This window comes from Neophocaena asiaeorientalis, unplaced genomic scaffold (genome assembly GCF_003031525.2).
Source record: "Neophocaena asiaeorientalis asiaeorientalis breed wild unplaced genomic scaffold, Neophocaena_asiaeorientalis_V1.1 scaffold70, whole genome shotgun sequence".
Classification (NCBI taxonomy): domain Eukaryota; kingdom Metazoa; phylum Chordata; class Mammalia; order Artiodactyla; family Phocoenidae; genus Neophocaena; species Neophocaena asiaeorientalis.
Window position 1 is genome coordinate 11713586 of NW_020175410.1, and position 21533 is coordinate 11735118.

Sequence of the window (21533 nt, forward strand, 5' to 3'; positions counted from 1 at the left end):
AAAAATAAAAAGGGATGGAGAAAGATATATTAGGCAAATAGAAATTTTAAAAATCAGAGGATGATATTACTAATATCAGATGTAGTAGAATTAAAAACTATTCAACAAATGTGGGATATTTATAATGATAAAAATACAATAAAAATTGATACAACAATCACTGATATTTATTTATCAAACAACTAAAAATATAGAGATTTTGAACAGAACAGTCACCAGCACACATATATATGTATATGGAATTTTGTATCTCTCTATCACTATATGTACTGTTATTTTATTACACTCACAGAACAATTGTAAAAAAATTATCTGTAATTGGGCAGATAAAAAACTTGGAAAATTTTTAAATGTAGAAAGTTAGTATTACTCTTTCACTAAAATGTGAAAAAACTAAAATTAATAACAAAAAATATAAACTTAGTTGCTTCATAATTGAAAACACTCTTTAATATGATCCCAAGAAGAAATATGATTTTAAAATGAAATGTAAAATCACCAAGGGAGTAATGGAAAAGATAGCATTTTGGATAAAAACCTAAAAGAATGCACCTAAACCTCTGCTTCAAGTAGAAGTCTTGTACTCAATTTGGTAAATGGAGAAAAAAACAACTAAAGTAACCAGGAGTCAACAAACTCCACCTATAGGCCAAATCTGGCTTGCTGCCTGTTTTGTAGTTTTATTGGAACATAGCCACATCTGTTTCTTCATGTATTACCTATGGCTGCTTACATACAACACTGGCAGAACTGAGTAGCTGTGACAGAGACCTCAAGGACCACAAAGTCCACTACCTGTCCCTTTATGGAAGAAATTTCCTGATCCTGAAATAGACCACAAAAAAATAGCAAAATGATTATAGTTTTTAAAAATGGATGTACAGAAAATTAAATCAATTACAGAATACCCAGAAGAGTAAGTTTTATATAGATTAGTCCGGGGAAGTGAGTCTGAGGAGATGCTGAGGTCTATAGGGTGAGACTGGTTGACTTGTAAAGAACTAGGGAGAAAGCACTCCTGGCAAAGATAACAATATGCAAGAAAAGCTTAGTGATCTTTGGGAATAAAAGGTAGGCTAGTGTGGTGGTATAGTAGAAAGCAAGAGCCAAGAGTGAAATTGGTTTGGAAATAGGTAAGAACCAGATCCTACAGGGCATGGGAAGAAGTCTGGAATTTACTCAAAGAGCAATAGGATTTACACTAGAAAGGCAATTATAATTAGGTGATCTGTCAAGGTAATATTTACAATTACAAAAAGCAAAAATATGTGATATCAATTGATAATTTTTAAAGCTTGGTAAAATTCATTAGCCTTTCCTGATTAAAACTCTAAGCCAAAAGGAACAGAAATTTCTTAAAGGCAGAAAAAGCTTTTGTTAGAAACTACCATCAACAACAAAAATAATACAAAAAAGAAAATTACTAAAGGCATTGACATTAAAACCAGAAAAAAAGACAGCAATATTGCCTATCACCACTATTATTCATTTTTTTCTGAAGAATCTAGCTAATATAAAAAGTATAAGAAATAAGTACAATTATGGAAAAAAGAAAATTATTATTTATAGTTATTATGAATCTATACCAAGAAAATCCAAGAGGCTCAACTTTGAAAATTATGACAGCTAGTTCAAAATGTAATAAACAGCTAATAATAAATGTATAAAAATTAATAATTTTTATATTAGAAATCACCAGATAGAAATCAAAATGGAAAAATTCCTGCATCTATAATAATGAAAAAATTACATGATATGTAGGAATGAATTTAACAAGAAAAATAAGATTTCGTGAAAAGAACTTTAGAAAATTATTAAGTATTGGAGACCATCAAGTTGGCAGAAGAGTAAGACGTGATCACCTTCCTCCCCACAAATACATCAGAAATACATCTACACGTGGAACAACTCCTACAGAACACCTACTCAACACTGGCAGAAGACCTCAGACTTCCCAAAAGGGTTCTGGTGCTCTGGCTGGGTGTCAGGCCTGTTCCTCTGAGGTGGGAGAGCCAAGTTCAGGACACTGGTCCACCAGAGACCTCCCAGCTCCACATTATATCAAATGGTGAAAACTCTCCCAGAGATCTCCATCTCAAGAAAAAATGATGAAGAACCTAGGGGTAGGACATGAATAAAGATGCAGACATAGAGAATGGACTTGAGGACACAGGGAGGGGGCAGGGTAAGCTGGGATGAAGTGAAAGAGGGGCATGGACTTATATATACTACCAATTGTAAAATACATAGCTAGTTGGAAGCAGCCGCATAGCACAGGGAGATCAGCTCGGTGCTTTACGTCCACCTAGAGGGGTCAGATAGGGAGGGCAGGAGGGAGACACAAGAGGGATGAGATATGGGGATATATGTATATGTATAGCTGATTTACTTTGTTATAAAGCAGAAGCTAACACACCATTGTAAAGCAATTATACTGCAATAAAGATTTTTTAAAAAATTACAAGGAAGTATCACCTCACACCAGTCAGAATGGCCATCATCAAAAAATCTACAAACAGTAAATACTGGAGAGTGTGTGGAGAAAAGTATTCCCCTCTTGCTCTGTTGGTGGGAATGTAAATTGTTACAGCCACTATTGAGAACAGTATGCAGGTTCCTTAAAAAACTAAAAATAGAACTACCATATGACCCAGGAATTCCACTACTGGGCATATACCCGGAGAAAACCATAATTCCAAAAGAGTCATGTACCACAACGTTCATTGCAGCTCTATTTACGATAGCCAGGACATGGAAGCAACCTAAGTGTCCATCAACAGATGAATGGATTAAGAAGATGTGGCACATGTATACAATGGAATCTTACTCAGCCATAAAAAGAAATGAAATTGAGTTATTTGTAGTGAGGTGGGTGGACCTACAGAATGTCATACAGAGTGAAGTGAGTCAGAAAGAGAAAAAAAAAATCAGTATTTCCTGATTTCCTTTATTTCTTTGTCCATGGATTTCTTTAGCTCCTTGAGCACATGTACCCCCATTTATTAAGATCTTCATCTACCTAAGTACAATGTTTGTGTTTCCTCAGGGACAGTCTGTGTTCATTTCTTTGGTTTTTTTCTGTGAAAGAGCCATATTTTTTTTCTTTGTTTGTATACCTCATAATTTTTTTTTTGTTCTTGAAATATAGACATTTTGAATATAATGATGTGGTAAGTTTGGAAATTAATATTCCCCTCTCCAGGATTTGTTGTTTTTGCTTGCTGTGGGTTGTAGTTGTTTGTTTTAGTGACTTGTCTACAGTATTTTTGTAAAGACTGTATTCTTTGTCACGTGTGTCTTTGAAGTCTCTGTTCCATTAGTTTAGTTGTTTTAGTAAGTTTTAGTGAGTTTAAGATTTTCTGAAACTCCTGGAGAAGGAAGGAAGGAAGGAAGGATGGAAGGAGGGAAGGAAGGAAGGAAGGAAGGAAGGAGGGAGGGAGGGAGGGAGAGGAGAGCAAGGGAGGGAGGGGAGAGGAAGGAAGGAAGGAAGAAAGGAAGGAAGGAAGGAAGAGAAAGAAAATAAAGAAAAGAGGGGAGGGAGGAAGGGAAGGAAGGAAGAGAAGGAAAGAAAGAAAGGAAGGAGGGAGGGAGGGAGGGGAGGGGACAGTACCCCCAGGTCTTTGAAGACCAGCACTATGTTGCAGTCTGTTTAACTCCCACTTAGACTTCACTTCCGGCTTTCACTGAACCTAAAGAATAGCCAGAAGTGAAAGGTTATGGTCTTCTCAGTTCTTTTCTGAGCAGGCATCCTGCCCTGGACACATAAGTGGTTTCCTAGGTTCCTCATTACAGGCAAGAGCTATTCAGAGCCCATATTCTCCAAAGAGTCTCACTCTCCAAATTTTTATTCCTGGCTTTCTACGTGTCTATCCTTTGTCCCAACTGATAAATATATTCATTGCTCCACCTGGCAGAAGCTCATTCTTCTGACTTTCAGTGTTTAGAGAAACATCCTCCATGTAGCTGCTTCTCACCTTGCTAGGGTTCCAAGTGACAGGAAACAAAGGCAGGCCCCTGGCATCAGTCCTGAGGGAACCCAAGAACAGGCCAAAAGAAAAATAACACCATTTCCAGGCACAAAGTCTGCTTGGCTCACTCTGGAATCATGTTTCCACATCAGGAACACAGGTTACTATCTTCAAGACTGCTATTGTACTGCGGAGAGGGGCAATGCAAGGCTAAGTTAACTGTCACAAAATTCTCTTACCTTTTCTGTGGCCTTTCCTCTGGTTGCTGCAAATCTTTTTCTATCTTCCAGTCTTCATAAAAGGCTAATTCTGAAAGATTTTCCCAGACTTTTTAATGTTTCTTGGGAGAGCCAGGCACCTGGAGGTTTTTAGTCCACCATTTTCACTGATGTCCATGTGTCTTGAAATTCTTCTGTAATGGAAGGGTTGGAGAAAATTCTATTTCCCTTTACAATACCAAAATGCAATAAAACTGCAGAAAAAATGTTAACAGACCAATTTCATCGATCATTATGTCAAAAAATTTTTTGTGTTTCCATGGAGACTGTGCATCATCTGTATTATACCCTTCCAAGTTATCAGATTCTAGTCTTGTTCATTGTCTTTGAACTATCCTGCATTTCTGTTTATGTTTGGGTAGCTTAAAAATATGTAAATAATGCCTTGTCTGGTAATGATTTTGATTTCCTCTCCTCTTTGGAAAAAACATTTTTGCCCCCATTTTGCAAATCCTCTCAACATTCCTTTACTCCATATAACTTTCTGGTTTTTTTTTTTTTACATCTTTATTCGAATATAATTGCTTTACAATGGTGTGTTAGTTTCTGCTTTATAACAAAGTGAATCAGTTATACATATGTTCCCATAACTCTTCCCTCTTGCATCTCCCTCCCTCCCACCCTCCCTATCCCACCCCTCTAGGTGGTCACAAAGCACTGAGCTGATCTCCCTGTGCTATGCGGCTGCTTCCCACTAGCTATCTATTTTACGTTTGGTAGTGTATATATGGCCGTGCCACTCTCTCACTTTGTCACAGCTTACCTTTCCCCTTCCCCATATCCTCAAGTCCATTCTCTAGTAGGTCTGTGTCTTTATTCCTTTCTTACCCCTAGGTTCTTCATGATACTTTTTTCCCCTTAAATTCCATATACATGTGTTAGCATACGGTATTTGTCTTTCTCTTTCTGACTTACTTCACTCTGTATGACAGACTCTAGGTCCATCCACCTCATTACAAATAGCTCAATTTCGTTTCTTTTTATGGCTGAGTAATATTCCATTGTATATATGTGCCACATCTTCTTTATCCATTCATCTGATGATGGACACTTAGGTTTTTGGATTATGGTCTTCTCAGGGTATATGCCCAGTAGTGGGATTGCTGGGTCATATGGTAGTTCTATTTGTAGTTTTTTAAAGGAACTTCCATACTGTTATCCATAGTGGCTGTACCTATTCACATTCCCACCAGCAGTGCAACCATTGATCTATATTTGTTTTTGTGCCAGTATCATACTGTGTTGTACTGTAGTCAGGGAGCCTGATTCCTCCAGGTCCATTTTTCGTTTTCAAGATGGCTTTGCCTATTCGGGGGTCTTTTGTGTTTCCATACAAAATGTGAAATTTTCTGTTCTAGTTCTGTGAAAAATGCCAGTGGTAATTTGACAGGGATTGCATTGAATCTGTAGATTGCTTTGGGTAGTAGAGTCATTTTCACAGTGTTCATTCTTCCAATCCAAGAACATGGTATATCTCTCCATCAATTTGTATCATCTTTAATTTCTTTCATCAGTGTCTTATAATTTTCTGCATACAGGTCTTTTGTCTCCTTAGGTAGGTTTATTCCTAGATATTTTATTCTTTTTGTTGCAATGGTAAATGGGAGTGTTTTCTTGATTTCACTTTCAGATTTTTCATCATTAGTGTATAGGAATGCCAGAGATTTCTGTGCATTAATTTTGTATCCTGCTACTTTACCAAATTCAGTGATTAGCTCTATTAGTTTTCTGGTAGCATCTTTAGGATTCTCTATGTATAGTATCATGTCATCTGCAAACAGTGACAGCTTTACTTATTCTTTTCCAATTTGGATTCCTTTTATTTCCTTTTCTTCTCTGATTGCTGTGGCTAAAACTTCCAAAACTATATTGAATAAGAGTGCTGAGAGTGGGCAACCTTGTCTTCTTCCTGATCTTAGTGGAAATGATTTCACTTTTTTACCATCGAGGGTGATGTTGGCTGTGGGTTTGTCATATATGGCCTTTATTATGTTGAGGTAAGTTCCCTCTATGCCTACTTTCTGGAGGGTTTTTATCATAAATGGGTGTTGAATTTTGTCAAAAGCTTTCTCTGCATCTATTAAGATGATCATATGGTTTTCTTCCATCAATTTGTTAATATGGTATATCACTTTGATTGATTTGCATATATTGAGGAATCCCTGCATTCCTGGAATAAACCCCACTTGATCATGGTGTATGATCCTTTTAATGTTCTGTTGGATTCTGTTTGATAGTATTTTGTTGAGGATTTTTGCATCTATGTTCATTAGTGATATTGGCCTGTAGTTTTCTTTCTTTGTGACATCCTTGTCTGGTGTACTAGGTCTGAAGTGGGTCTCTTGTAGACAGCATATATATGGGTCTTGTTTTTGTATCCGTTCAGCCAGACTGTGTCTTTTGGTGGGAGCATTGAATCCATTTACATTTAAGGTAATTATTGATGTGTTTGTTTCTATTCCCATTTTCTTAATTGTTTTGGGTTTGTTATTATAGGTCTTTTCCTTCTCTTGTGTTTCTTGCCTAGAGAAGATCCTTTAGCATTTGTAAAGTTGGCTCTCCCACCTCAGAGGCACAGCAGTGACTCCTGGCTGCAGCACCAAAAGCCTTTCATCCACATGGCTCAGAATAAAAGGGAGAAAAAGTAGAAAGAAAGAGGGTAAAAGAAAATAAAGTAAGGTAAAATAAAATAAAGTTATTAAAATAAAAAAATAATTATTAAGGAAAAACGTTTTTTAAAAAGTAAAAAAAAACAACGGATGGTTAGAACCCTAGGACAAATGGTGAAAGCAAAGCTATAGAGACAAAATCGCACACAGAAGCATACACATACACATTCACATAAATAGGAAAAGGGGAAAAAATAATAAATCTTGCTCTCAAAGTCCACCTCCTCAATTTGGGATGATTCGTTGTCTATTCAGGTAATCCACAGATGCTGGGTACATCAAGTTGATTGTGGAGATTTAATCCGCTGCTTCTGAGCAGGGAGAGATTTCCCTTTCTCTTCTTTGTTCTCACAGCTCCCGGGGTTAAGCTTTGGATTTGGCCCTGCCTCTGCGTGTAGGTCACCGGAGGGCGTCTTTTCTTCGCTCAGACAGGACGGGGTTAAAGGAGCCGCTGATTAGGGGTCTCCGGCTCACTCAGGCCGGGGGTAGGGAGGGATACAGTGTGTGGGGTGAGCCTGCGGCGGCAGAGGCCAGCGTGACGTTGGAGCAGCCTGAGGCGCGCCATGCGTTCTCCCGGGGAAGTTGTCCCTGGATCCCGGGACCCTGGCAGTGGCAGGCTGCACAGTCTTCCCGGAAGGGAGGTGTGGAGAGTGACCTCTGCTCGCACACAGGCTTCTTGTTGGTGGCAGCAGCAGCCTTAGCGTCTCATGCCCGTCTCGGGTCCGCGCTGTTAGCCGCAGCTCGCGCCCGTCTCTGGAGCTCCTTTTTTTCTAACTTTGTGTTTTAACTTTTCCTGTGAACTCGTGATAACATCTGTTTGGTTTTCTCATATGATAGGAATAAAATAAATTATTTGCTATGTGTTTAGTTTTATATTTGTATTAATGTCCCTTTTGCTGAAAATTATTTGTTAGTAATTATAAATGCTATTATTCTCTATAGAAATATATGCAATTAGAATTTAGCACCACAATATCATATCCCTTCCCAGGAATGCAAGGTTGATTCAATATTAGCAGAGCTATTAGTGCATATTATCATATTACAATATTTAAGGGAAAAAAGTATATGATGCTTCAGAGCTCAAATTTTTAATGGTTAAAGTATAATTTTCAAAAAGTAAAATCATGTCTCTCAGGAAAATATCAAATGAACACATGTCGGAGATTTTATTCAACTTATCAATCAATGAGGGAACCGATAAGATGTTAAAACTAGTCCAGAGAGCATTTGAGGAGCCAGGAATCTAAATTTTAATCTAACAAAAGAATATCACTATTAGATTTCTGAGGTATATCCTAAGCTGTTTCATATCTTACAGGACAATAAATGATACAGCATAGAAGTTATCTACATCTCTACTGACCAAAAATTCTGCACGTTAACCCCTGTCCCTTCAGAGTTATAAAGTAGTGCAGGCAGTAGGAAGTTAAAGCTGCAAGCACAGCACTGTGCGGAACGAATACCCAATACTTGCTTTTGCCGATTTCTAGTTTTGGGATAATTTTTCTATAACGTTGATGGTGATATTATGTTATCTTTCCTGCTGGGCTGGATAGTATTTCACTGACTGTGTCTTTGGTAGAGTGAGACAAAATGGCATTTTCACTCAGATGTGTTGACCTTGCAATTGGGGATCCAGTAGCATCATCTTTACCTTGGCTCCAGGTGTGATTGATGGTACTCAGGAACTTTGATAGCTGGAAACCGAAATTTTTCCAATGGGATAATTCTGAGTGCAGATGTGGAGATAAAGACAACCCAAGTGAGAATAAACAGAGGTTATTTATTCAGAGTTTGCTATAGCAAGGCAGTCAGTCTCCATCCCTTGCATTTGACAGGGACTCAAAGGCACACAGGGGAATGTAAAAGCTTTATAGAGGAAACAAGAGGCTAACTAGAAATGGGGCATCCTATGCAATTAGTTTGGTAGAGATTACTTAGCTTCCTCTGTTTCCTCCTGAGTTGGAAGCTAGGGCAAAAATTAGGAAAGCTCGCAGTCATTGGCCAATTTTTGATCCTTCTGGGCCGATGGCAGCAGAAATTGTGGGTCAGAGTGGGATTGCATATATGATCTGGCCATTGTCCACTTGTATATTTGGTCTCTCAGTCCCTTCCTCCCCACACTTTGGTCATTCTATCACTTGTGAGAGGTTGACCAATTTAGGGAAGGCTAGAGATCCAGATCACCAATTGGGGATTGTTCAGTTATCTCCATAGTCAACTGTACTGCAAGATCTTCAATTCATAGAGAAGTGTTACAAACTCACAAAGATTTGGCACCCGATATCTGCAATACACAATTAAATTAGGAACTCTCTCAATTGTCATTTTATAAGGAGTGTAGGATAAGTTTGGATGTCTTTAGTCTAATTAAGAGAGAGTGTTTTTCTCTTTTTACTAGATCATGCCCTAAATAATGAGTGGTGTTTTGGAAAAATTGCAATATCTTTGGAAACGTGATGTCTTTTTTTCTGCTCTGACTGTAAATGGCATCTTTTTTTACAGGCTTCCTTGTTCTCTGAACAAAGTATGACATCATCTATGTATTGTGTCAGAACTGAATCACAGGAGAAATTTAGCTCTTTTAAATCTTGATTGAGGAACTGTTCCTATAGTTTCATCTTTTTTCTGTTTGTATAATTCAATTATGGTCCAAACAATTTTTATTGGAAATGTTTCAGATATGGCTTTTAGGATACCTTGGTCCCCTTTTTGAGCTTCTTTCTGACCCTTGGGTTTACTGTCAGGAGAGAGATCTTGTAGGTTCCTTTCTGAGTTGGTTCAATCAACTTTTGCTATCTAAGATTTATCATCTGAAATTCTGAACACCATGTGTACAAGTTGATCGAGGCCAGGTAACCCTGGGTCATATGCATTCAAAAGAATTCTAAATTCATCTGTGAATAGTTGTTGGTCTCGTCTGGGTTTAGGGAAATCCTTAATTACAGCTTTTAATTCACCTCTGTTCAAAGGTTTAAATTCTATAGTTGTCTGCATACCTGGCTCATGGGAGGCATGGATTTTAGAAGCAAGTGGTATTTCAGGGTTTTTGGAGAGTCATTGTTAGGAGGAAGAGGATCTGGACCAGGGAAGACGAAGAAGGAGATCAGAGGATGGGGGCTGGGGGCTGGGAAGGGATATAAGGAGACAACTGGAGAACCTACTAGGGAAATGAGACTAGTTTGCTTTGGTTTGAGTTCTTTAAATTCTCATTGTTTTTGGCTAAAGACTCTTAGTGAAGCAATTTTTGATTCAGGATTTCATGTAGAGGTCTCTGCGTGCCAGTCGAGAACTGCTGCCCATTAGGCCCGAGAAATCATATACCTTTTCTTTTCTAAGGCACCTCTCAAGTGAACAATTTCATTCAAGTTAAATATTCCCCAGAGTGCCACTGAAGGCCCAGATCATCCCTGGTGAAGTTGTGCCATTTAGAGGGAGAGGCTCAAGAAAAAGGATTGTAATGAGAGCACACAGAGGGCAGATTCTTTCCCGAGGAGAGGATTTCGGCTTCAGCGAGGCCATGAGAGCTGGCAGTGGTCAGTGGTCATGTGATGCTTGTGCGCCTCACGTTTTGGGCCCCTAACGTGAAGGGGCCAATAATCTTCATCCCCCCCCCCCCACAACTCTTCACCCCACAGGCAGAAAACCAGAGTGAACGCTCTATCTGGGTCAAAGCCGAGCTCTCAAGATAAAAAGTCAAGATGGAAGGAAAAACTCATCAGGTTTTTGGTGACCCTCAGCAGAATTCGTCCAAATGGACACCTGAGGAAGAAGAGCAAATCCACGGGTCTGTGAGGTAAGCTGGAACAGGCTTTTTGGGCCCAGACCTGTGTTTTAACCTGCAATTCTCTTATAGCAAACAACACTTGTAGACAGCACAACACAAAACAGAAAGCACACAACCTTGCAAAAAAGATGAAAAGGAATGACCTGATTCCACCAAGGATGCCAAACAAATGGGAACCAGTAACAAAGCCTGCCTAATAAACTGAGGATAAATAGCGGAGGAACTCTGCAAAGATAGCAGAGTTCAGACCTGGTGCTGACTCACCACACCAGCGTGCCCTCCACAGGCCATGAGTAGCAAGACACCTGGGCCTCCCTCCTTGGGTCCTGCGTCTGGTCAAAGGCTGGGGTCTGGGGCCACAGGCAGAGCAGACAGTATCTATGTTGCGTCTCCAGCAGAACTTTGGAAATAAATGAGGACTACCCAAATTAGAAGTTTAGAAGGCGATGTATTCAGAGCTTGCTACAGCTCTGAATTGCAGTCAGTCCCAATCACTTGCTTTTAGCAGAGACTCCAAGACAGGCAAGGATGCTTGATAGTGAAGAAAAAAAAAATGGATAGGCCTCCAGTGTGCTGATTGGAGGCTGTCAGCATGGGGAAGCCAGAGTGAGCTAATGAGAAGTGGGTCGTCCTACATGACTGATTTGGGAATCTTATATGGCTTTCTCTGGTTGGTCCTGAGTAACAAACAAGGGCCCAAAATGAGAGGAAGCTAGCAGTCATTGACCGTGTCCTGATCGTTCAGGCTGATTGCTGTAGAGGCATGGGGCCAAGCTCTACGTGATACATGTTCTGGCATTATCTGTCTGTATTTTCAGCCTCTCCATGAAGTCAGTGGTTTTTGTTGTTGTTGTTGTTAATTTATTTATTTTATTTATTTATTTTTGGCTATGTTGGGTCTTCGTTGCTGCACGCGGGCTTTCTCTAGTTGCGGCGAGCAGGGGCTGCTCTTCGTTGTGGTGCACGAGCTTCTCATTGCGGTGGCTTCTCTTGTTTCGGAGCACGGGCTCTAACTGCACGGGCTTCAGTAGTTGTGGCACATGGGCTCAGTAGTTGTGGCGCACGGGCTTAGGTGCTCCGCGGCATGTGGGATCTTCCTGGACCAGGGCTTGAACCCGTGTCCCCTGCATTGGCAGGTGGATTCTTAACCACTGCGCCACCAAGGAAGCTGTGTTTTTTTTTTTTAATCTAAAAAGTCTTTGTTGAACTGATAATTGGACCAAGTCCTGTGGTTAGTAAGAGGTATAATTTTGGATGGGTTTCTCCAGTCCCTGCTTGACATGTTCCATTAGACCACTGACTGGTCTGAGGATTTCTTTGGAGACAATTTCATTTTTATAGCCTACTTGTCCTCATTTCCTTTCCTCTCATCCTGCTGTGTGACTCAGAGCCCTGAAGCGACATATGGCTGCAGCATGTCGCCCTGGGCTTGCCTGCCCAGAAGTGTTCCATATTCCAAAAAGGCTGTTAGAAACTCTTTGAAGTCCAAGGCTTTTTCTTTTGTTATCTTTTAGATTGTCAGTAATACTAACACAGTCATCTACCCACAGAGGGTGATCAATAAGTGATTCTGACTCATTTAAAAATATGCCTCAGATTCACCAAAGCCCAGAGCTTCCTTAGAGAGAAACTGGCTCATTAAAATGGTATCACACCAGGTCATCCTTATTACCTTCCCCCCAAATTATTAAATGTACATGTTACTGAGCAGGGTGCTTTGCAGACTACTTAAAAGAAAAGAAAATCTATTTTTGATTGTGAAAAAATCTTTGAGAACTGGAGACAAACTGCTTTTGCACCTGAGCAGAATTATAAGTTACTCAGTTCCGGAGAGGAAGAGAGAATTAAGCTGCTCATTATCAAGGCTCCTGGTAGCCTTGGCGCCCCACAGGCTCAGGATGACCCGAGAACTCGCAAACTGCCTGCTGGTGAGGCAATTAATGAATAAAGAACTGAGGAAAGGCTCTGAGGTTAAAAATTATCAAGAAGGGTTCGATGTAATTTAAATAGGAAAACGAATACTCTGCATCTCCATTTTTAGCCGTGGTTTTCTGCAGTCGTTGCGTTTAGTTCTGTTTCTGTTCTACAGAATACCTAACTTGCTCACACTGTCAGTGGCAGTTAACAACTACTCAATAGCTGCCGCGACCCAGCTCTCATTCTCTCCTTTATGTTCGGTATTATTGCCTGTGTGAAAGTGAGGGTTTTTTTTTTGATGCCCTCAAGGACAGCTTTTATGTGTAGAAAAGACCATTTAGAGGTTTACTTAGGTTCCTTTATAAATGAATATTTTATTTACTTGATTTTGTCTTAAGCTTTTAATGTACCTTTATAGTCTTTGAATTCTTTTTAAAAGTGTAGCAAATTTTTACAATTGCTTTTAAGGGAGATTTCAGCACCTTATTAAATTCCCTTAAACATCTTAGTTTATTAAATTTCCTTTTACATTTAACATTTTACATTAAAATGTTCAATTTTCTTTTCAGCAAAACCATTGTCTAACTTAAATACAGTCTTCCTGGCTACTTAACTCTTCTTAATCTCATAAATTAAACTTATAAATACCTCAGGTTATCTTGAATTTTTAAAGAATGTACATAAATTTAGTAAGAATTGAATTTAATACCACACACCTAAATCAATTACACAAGTACACTTTAGAAAATGGAATTACAAGGATATTAATCCAAGTAAATAAGAAAATATAGTGGCAAATATGCAAGATTCCTTAATGCAAAATATTGACACTATGGATTTTATTATCTGAAGATTTTTATACATACTCCTAATTCTCCCTGGGCGAAAAGATACTTAATCAGTAAAGAGACATTTATGTGATACCAAAAATGTTTAGAAGTGCCTTCTGCATAAGGTGAGCTTCTAGAATGATTCTTTTTTTCCCCCCTTTTTTTCTTTTTTACTGGTGTAAAAAATGCGTAACATAAAATTTACCATCTTTACCATTTGTACCACAAGTGTACACTTCAGTAATGTTGAGTATATTAACACTGTTGGGCAACCAATCTCCAGAACTTTTTTACCTGGAAAAAGTTGAAGCTCTATATCCATTAAAAAAAACAACTCCCCATTTCTCCCTTCCCCACAGACTCTGGCAACCACCCTTCTACTTTTTCTTTCCATGAATTTGGCCACTCGAGATACCTCATATAAAGAGCATCACACAGTGTTTGTCTTTTTGTTCCTTACTTATCTCACTTAGCCTAATGCTCTCAGGGTTTATCCTTGTAGTGTGTCAGAGTTTCCTTCCTATTTAAGGCAAAATTCTAGAATGATTCTTAATGACAACAGTGAGGGAGCTCAAACTAAGTCTTAGTTATAATCACTATACCTTTCTAAAGGGGATGGAGAAGAGTTTCACATAGTTCATGTCCACGAATTTAAGCCTCAAATAAGTCACAGTTTTTCTAATATAGGCATAAACTGCTGATTCTCTCCACAGTTATGGTTTTCCCACTAGGATGCCTCTTGGATCTTAATACTCCTAACTTCATAAAACATTTATCTCTCAAAACAATATTTTAGGCTGGGGCTTATATGGGAACAAATGTATATTTATATCCCCAAAGCTCAATGCAATTTTTTTTTTTTTTATCAAAATGATGAGAGGGAAAAGCTTTGAGTTGTGATCCAAATACAACTGACAGAATGACAGAATCAGTGTAGAAGGCTTGACAAGCATACCATAACGTGAATAAAAACTCTTTTTATTGTGACTCTTATGATGTCCGTAGGGTAAAGAGGAGTACGGAAGCACTACTGCACACAATACAATATTTAATTACAGTAATTTCACATCCTAATGTTAGAGTCTGTTACTCACATGCAATTGTTTTCTGTATTTTAAGAAATTGGTTGGAGGCATTGAGTTGATGGTTAACGTATGAAAAGTGTTCCTGTTTGAAATAATTGGACGTAGGCTTCTGTTAACAATTTTGTGCGTAACTGCAGATCGTCAGGAAGAGTTGACTGACATTAATCAGGAAATGCCTGCCTTTGTCTTCCAGAAGGACTGTGTGGCCCCCACTCAGATTGTTGGCACTTGCTTCATCATCTCATTTGGCTTTTCACTTCGTGTCCTAAAACACTTAAACAGCTTCCTATCTTGAAAAACCTCTGGACTTGACCATATCTTGCATTCTTTTCATCTTTCTATCTTCTAGGATTCTAATTATTATACATAATTAGAAGATATCTAATTAACTTCCAGACATCCCCATAGCTTTGTTTTCTTTTGCACTTTTGACTTTTAAAATCTTTCAACACTTGGACACACAATGTGATCATGTTCTTTATGTATCTCTGTTGCCTGTCGGTGTCTGCCTCGTAATCTGCCTTGTCAAATTAAAAAGCTCTTTTGGATGGGTTATAGAAATGTTTCTAATATTTAGCGAGTCCAATTTAGGTTTTAATTCTCTGTTTTAATAAATGAAAGCAGTAAATATGTATTTCAGGCTCCCATTCAAGCTGCTTCACTTCGTTAAATGGACAAAAAACATTTTTGCTTTAATCCAAATAATGAAACAGTCACATTACAAAGTGACCAGAGTGATTTTTGTCATCTGTAATCTTATTTTTTATTTTACCGGTCGTGTTAGAATGAAAATGTCCAACTTGTTTGCTTCACAAAAGGGTCATAAGATCAAACTGTTAATTTTTCTCAATCTAGATTTTTATGGCAATACCTGCAAAATATTAAAGTCAGAAGAAATTGTTACTAGCTTTAGAAGTTTGATGAATTTTTGCTGTCTATGAATGGGAGCAGATTAAGAAAGGATAGACCAGTGTATCCACAGAAGCTGGAAAGAATCTGAGATCCAAACCCTGGCAAAACCTCTTTTAACTCTAATCTGTTAACAGCTAGTGCCCCATTTGCAAGAAAATGCGAAAAAGAAACATTTCCAGACCAATGAAAGGATAATACCATTCTAAAGAAAGGGTATATTCTGAGGAAACAGAAGAAAATTATTCCTCTGAAAGATATTTACTAATTTTTATGGGAAATCATCTGAAAGCAATGCTACTTTCCAGGTATACCACTGGGCAAGCCATAGCAGAGGTCACAGAACAGAAAGGTTCTGAGACCTCAGACCACCTGTGCCATCACAACACAACTGTTTGTTCTAGAGAACTCTGGCCCAAGGAGATAAGACTATAAATCAGTAAATTTAACTATTTGTTCAGGGAATTTCTACAAGCCAATTTTGTCCAGGTAAATACTTTGCTCATTTGGATAAACAGTTCTCCTATTGAGACAATACTTGCTAGCTGGCTTGGGCAAACAGCTTCCTAATCCTTCAGCAGTTTACTCATCAAAACACCTTGCTGCCTCCACCAATCCCAAATTATTGTGTCAAAACTACCACAATAATAAACTGCCATGAAAGACTTGCTCTAAACCTTGTAAGTCCAGCTCCTTAAACCCTACAAATACTACTTCTTGAAATCTCCCTTCTGATATACTACGAAGACTATCATGGGGGTGCTCCCCCTTGTGACAGTAACTCTAATAAACTTAGCTTTGCTTGATCAGTAGGTTTCTCTGATGTTCTTTTGTGGAATTGACACTGACAACCCTGAAGACACAAGAAGATCTGATTGAGACCCGCTGGCTGACACAGCCCAAGGCCCTCAGCTCTGAAGCCACATGGACCCTTGAGGCTTCTTGAACCTCATGTTCAGGGACCTCTCCCACTGCAGTGGTCAAATAGGTCCTGCATTGGTGCTCAGGCCCAATAGATTTATGTGAAGCTCACTAAAACTGAGTTTATTTTGTGTCCTGGGAATGAGAGGATTCCTCCTGGGAATCTTTGTCTATCTGGTCAGATTTGAAAACTCACATTTGGAGGGAAACCTGGCTTGTTATTTATAACACAATGTTTGGGTTCTTTTTCTGTTCTTGTCACTTTTTGCTGTGAGGCTATAAGAGAAAAGCCAGAGGGGAAAGGATTAGCATAGGTTTAATGGTTTGTTTCTCAATCCATCCCTGAGTACTGACAAGTTCAAAATGCCTCATCAGACCCGCATCCTTATAGGACCAATTTTGCCTTGGGCCACCTATCCAAAGCTAATAAAACTGTTCCTTCGTCTGTCCTGTGTTTCTTTGATAGTCACTTAATTTTGTTTCTTTTGCTTGGAGCTGGAAGTCTGAAGCCTGTGAGACTTGGTGATTGGCCAGATTCTCACCAAGTGTTGCAGTTCTCATGAGGTCTTCTTTGACACTCTGGGGCACACATGTGCTGCCTTCATGCTTTCATTCGTGTGAATATTTCTCTCATCAGCCTATTTCACCAAGGAGGTTTTAGAATTACTGTGGCCATTTCAGGGAATTTCTGACTTGAACAAGATGCAAATGGGAAGAAAACCTTGGGAGGAGATTCTCTGATTTGTGTGTCCAAACAAGAGGTTACTTTTTTAAAAAATTGAATTACAATTGTTTTACAATATTATATTAGTTTCAAATGTACAACATAGTGATTTGATAATTTTATAGTTTATACTCCATTTACAGTTATAAAATATTGGCTATATTCCCCATGTACATCCTTGTATCTTATTTATTACATCCTTGTATCTTATTTATTTTATACCTAGTAGTTTCTACCTCTTAATTACCTTCCTCTATCTTGCCTCTCCCCCCAACCCCTTTCCCCACTGGTATCCACTAGTTTGTTCTCAGTATCTCTGAGTCTGTTTCTGTTTTATTATATTCATTTGTTTGTTTTAGTTTTTAGATTCCACATGTAAGTGAAATATCAATACCCATGATATTTTTCACAGAACTAGAACAAATAATACTACCACAAATACTAGAACAAATACTAGAACAAATAATGCAACCACAAAAGACCTCAAATAACCAAAGCAATCTTGAAGAAAAAGAACAAAGCCAGAGGTATCAATCTCCCTGACTTCAGAATACACTACAAAGCCACACTAATCAAAACAGCCTGGTATTGACACAAAAACAGACACATAGATCAATGGAATGGAATAGAGATTCCAGAAATAAACCCACACACATATGGTCAATTCGTCTATGACAAAGGAGGCAAGAATATATGATGGATAAAAGACAGTCTCTACGTGGTTTGGGGAAAACTGGACAGCTACATGTGAAAGAGGTTACTTTTTAACTTAAGAGATCCACCCCTCAAGTTTTCCTACTTTGGTGATTACTGAGTACCAGCTTTTTAATCATAAGTTTTGATGGAATGGTTAAAGGCCCTAGTTATTGTTTAAATAAAGTGTAGTGCTTTTTTCTCTTGTGTGTATATCTGTAAAAATAGGGTTTCTTTCATCTGACCCCTTTCCCTTGCTTGCAGAGCTTAGATAATTAGCCTTTTATTGATAATTTTATATCTATCTTAAGCTGGCTTCCTCTTGTTTCTTCTTTCCCTTTCTTTTTCCCTTCTCTTTGGAATTTTAGAAGTTAATTTGTTCATGAACATTGCTCTGTAATGATGTGTAAATTCTAGAATATCTAGTGTAGATATAAAGTTTAAAGTTTCCAAAATAAAAAAAAGGGGAAATATTAGATTGTTTGTGCTGCTTTGTATGACTTTCCTCACCAAGAGTGAAACTCAGCAGAAAAGTTATCTGTGATTTTAAGTAATGGATGTGACTCCCAGCTAGAAAGAAAAACTCAACACTGAGAATTTTTGGCCAAATTTCACAGTCTTTAAATTCTTTTTTTTTTTTCCGGAATTAAAAAAAAAAATCTTTATTTCAATTACAACAAAATAGCATAATAGTTAAGAGCACAATCTATGGTTCCAGAATCCCTAAGTTCAGACTCTGGCTCTGCCACCCATGGGCTATATGACCTTGGTGTAAACCTGCATACCTCGGTAAAATTCTTGATATTATTACAGAGACTTATTTATATATGAAAAATCAGGAAGATATTCTTCTTAGATAGACAATTCTTTGGACAAATTAGAGTAATTTAACTGTAGCTTTTAAATCAACATAATGTCTTACTAATTTTATCAACATGTAAAAATGTTTAGCAAAATATTTTAGTTAGTATGAGTTTAATTTTTCATGATTTAAATGTTTAAGATTTCCTACATCATTTCCATGGATCCAGTAAATTATCTTTGTTTCCACAAGTTTTTTTAGGATTAAAAAAATAATGAAGTGTGTTTAAATGAAAATGTAATGAGAGATGTCTTTTCAAAGAGTTTAATCTTTTAAATTCTTGTATGTGGCCTAAAATGTCAGCAAAGCCAAAGTGAAGAAACTTTGTTTTAAACCAAACTTATGAATCCAGTCGGAATTGTCCAAGATTTCACCTTGATAATGTAGATTTGCTTCTGAAGTAAGCTTCTTTAGAAAGGTTTTATTTTTGTTTTTCTGCGGTACGCGGGCCTCTCACTGCTGCGGCCTCTCCCATTGTGGAGCACCCGCTCCAGACGCGCAGGCTCAGCGGCCTTGGTTCACGGGGCCCAGCCGGTCCGCGGCATGTGGGATCTTCCCAGACCGGGGCACGAACCCGTGTCCCCTGCATCGGCAGGCGGACTCAGCCACTGCGCCACCAGGGAAAACGAAAATAAAATTTGTAGGATGTCTTTTTCATTTTTTTTTATTGTGGTAAAATACACGTAATATAAAGTTTACCATCTTAACCATTTTTAACTGTACAGTTCTATGGCATCAAGTACAAAAAGTTACTCCACAATACTGTGCACCCATCACCACCATCCATTGCCAGAACTTTTTCATCTTCCCCAACTGAAACTCCATACCCAATATCCCCCCATTCCGCCTTCCCTCCAGCCCCTGGCAACCATCATTCTACTTTCTGACTCTATGAATTTGACTGCCATAAGTAGTTAATGGAATCATATAGTAGTTGTCCTACTGTGACTGGTTTATCTCACTTAGAATATCTTCAAGTTTCACTGTGTTGTGTCATGTGTCAGAATTTTCTTCCTTTTTAAGGTTCAGTAATATTCCAATGTATGTATATAATACATTTTGTTTATTCACTCATCCTTCATTGGACACTTGGATTGCTTGCACCTTTTGGCTCTTGTGAATAATACTGCTACGAACATGGGTGTACAAATATCTCTCTGAGATCCTGCTTTTAAGTCTGTGGGGTATATACCCGGAAATGGAATTGCTGGATTAAATGGTAATTTTATGTTTAATTTTTTTCTAGGAACCGTTATACCAATTTCCATAGTGGCCACACCATTTTATGTTCACACCAGCAATGCCAAGGGTTATAGTTTCTCCACATGCTTGTCAACACTTATATTCTGGTTTTTGATAATAGCTATCCCAATGGTTATGAAATGATATGTCATTGTGGTTTTGATTTGCATTTCTCTAATGATTAGTGATTTCAATATTTTTTTCATTTGCTTATTGGCTATTTGTATATCTTCTTTGGAGAATTGTCTATTCAGTTCCTTTGTCCATGTTTAAATCTAGTTGTTTATTTCTTTTGTTGTTAAATAGTAGGAGTTCTTTATATATTCTAGATGTTACCCCCTAATTAGATACATGATTTGCAAATATTTTCTCCCATTCCATGGGTTTCCCTTTCACTTTCTTGATAGTGTTATTTGAATACACAAATGTTTTAAATTTTGATGTAGTCCAATTTATCCATTTTTTCTTCTTTTGCCTGTGCTTTTGGTGTTATATCCAAGAAATCATTGCCAAATTCAAACTCATGAAGCTTTTCCCATATGTTTTCTCCTAAATTTTTTTTTTTTTTGGCTGCGTAGGGCCTTCGTTGCTGCACGTGGGCTTTCTCTAGTTGCGGCGAGCGGGGGCTACTGTTCGTTGCGGTGTGTGGGCTTCTCATTGTCGTGGCTTCTTTTGTTGCGGAGCACAGGCTCTAGGCGCACAGGCTTCAGTAGTTGTGGTGCGTGGGCTTCCGTAGTTGTGGCGCATGAGCTTAGTTGCTCTATGGCATCCTGGATCCAGGGATCTTCCTGGACCAGGGATTGAACCTGTGTCCCCACCTGCACTGGCAGGTGGATTCTCAACCACTGCGCCACCAGGGAAGTCCAGTATTAGCTCTTATGTTTAGGTCTTTGATCCACTTTAAGTTAATCTTTTGTATATGGTGTAAGGTAAGAGTTCAGCTTCATTCTTTTGCATGTGAATATTCAGTTTTCCTGGCACCATTTGCTGAAAAAATATGGAACACTTTACAAATTTCCATGTCATACTTGTGCAGGGGCCATGCTAATCTTCTCTATATCATTCCAATTTTAGTTTATGAGTTGCCAAAATGAGCATTAGATGTCTTTCAAAATTAAAATTATATTTGGGATTTCTCAAAGAGCCCCTGGAAAATCACAGTGATTTACACATTTATCTTATAAAAAGAGAGATGCCAGAAATATTTTAGGTTACTTTGATATACCTTATACTCCTGAACTAGCTCATTACTGTATAAGGAATTCATGAGAATTATCAAATGAAAAGATAATTTTGTACAGAGTAAATGTTATTCATATAAAATATTATGGGATTGTGCACAATAAATCAGGAGATTTGTTGACGCCTTCGTTGTCCATGATGTAATCTAATCCAAGCAAATATATTAATACAATTCTTATCTATTATACCACGATGGAAAAGTTTACTCTTTTCGATTTTGATACTGTTAGTCACTGTCATAAGTCAATCTCATCAATTTAGTTATACTATGAAGCAGGCAGTTCTGCTTCCTCAGTGGTTATAATACAAAACTATTCTTAACCAAATCCAGGAGCTATAGCACTCAAATAGTTCTTCAAGAGAAGGACTTCAAAAACTTACGTTAAAACGAGAAAACATAATG

The 21533-nt window shown here is 38.2% G+C and overlaps 1 non-coding gene across 1 annotated transcript; it reads right to left on the minus strand.

The window, feature by feature from the left end:
- Positions 1–20879: 20879 nt before the first annotated feature.
- LOC112414598 (U6 spliceosomal RNA) lies at positions 20880–20986 on the minus strand. Its single transcript, XR_003006189.1, has one exon. It is a non-coding gene; the product is annotated as a U6 spliceosomal RNA (small nuclear RNA).
- Positions 20987–21533: the final 547 nt, after the last annotated feature.